The sequence below is a fragment of the Eurypyga helias genome, unplaced genomic scaffold (assembly GCF_000690775.1).
Source record: "Eurypyga helias isolate BGI_N326 unplaced genomic scaffold, ASM69077v1 scaffold22958, whole genome shotgun sequence".
Taxonomy (NCBI): domain Eukaryota; kingdom Metazoa; phylum Chordata; class Aves; order Eurypygiformes; family Eurypygidae; genus Eurypyga; species Eurypyga helias.
In genome coordinates this window covers 28,555-29,570 of record NW_010265271.1, presented here as the reverse complement: position 1 = coordinate 29,570, position 1,016 = coordinate 28,555, and positions in this window count along the sequence as shown.

The window sequence follows — 1,016 nt, the reverse complement described above, 5'->3', positions numbered from 1 at the left end:
TGGGGACCTGCTCGCAAGTGGGGTTGGTGCATGAGGGCCATCACCTAGCCCTCGGTGGGATCTCTGGGAATGGAAAAACAAGCCCTGGCACACCATGAAGGGTTTGTGGGTGGCTGGGGAAGGGGCTTCCCAGGGATCTGGCTGAGGCCAGGAGGTCCCTGCTGCTGCTGCTCACTGGGGCAGGTGTGGGGCTTTATTTTTGTGGAAGTCCTCAGAAGAAGGGGTGAGGTTGTCTGCCCTCCTCCCATGCTTCGGAGGTGGCCGTACAGCAGTGTGTGGTTGGCGTAGTGTGAAGTGGGGAGCCGAGGGGTTTGGGGACCCTTCCTCTACCCCTGGGGATGCAGCAGCAACCTGCAGCACTGGTGTTGCCTGGGTCGGGGTGCAGGAGCATGCCCAGCCACGGTCCCGCGGGGTCCCAAGCATGGGGAGGGGGCTGGTTTGGGGTTCCCAGCAGCAAACTAGGTTTGTGGGGTTCACGGTTAGCTGGGGTGTCTGGCACTGGGGTGCAGGGCTGGGGCACGGGGGGGGGAAGGGGCTTCCTCTCGCCCAAGGACTTAACCACAGGCTGTAACTTCATCTCTTGGCTGTTTGCTTTAGGTTCTTCATTTTTCCAAACGAGTTGGAAAAGTGAGAGGTGGGAAGGGGGGTGTCTTTGGAAAACACTGGGGTTGGTGTTAGGGCTGAGCCCCCCAGCCTGCCTTCCCCTGAGCCCTGCATTGTGGAGGGCTGCAGTTTGCCTCCTTTCTGTCCCGGCTGGGGATTAATCTGCATGACAATCAGCGGGACTTGGTGGGGAGGTCTCGCTCTTGGGTTCCTTGGGCATATTCCTGCCACTTTCCCTTCCAACTGGGCGCCCAGCCGCCGCCGCAGCCCCTGCCAAAGTAATTCTTTGCTTTGGAACCGGGAGACAAAATCTCCTCCGTCTTATTTCGGAGGGGTCAGGGAAGGAGTGGGAACCCCGCTGATCCAACCTTGTTCACTTTTAACCTGCCTCTCCCTCTCTCAGTTCGTCTTTG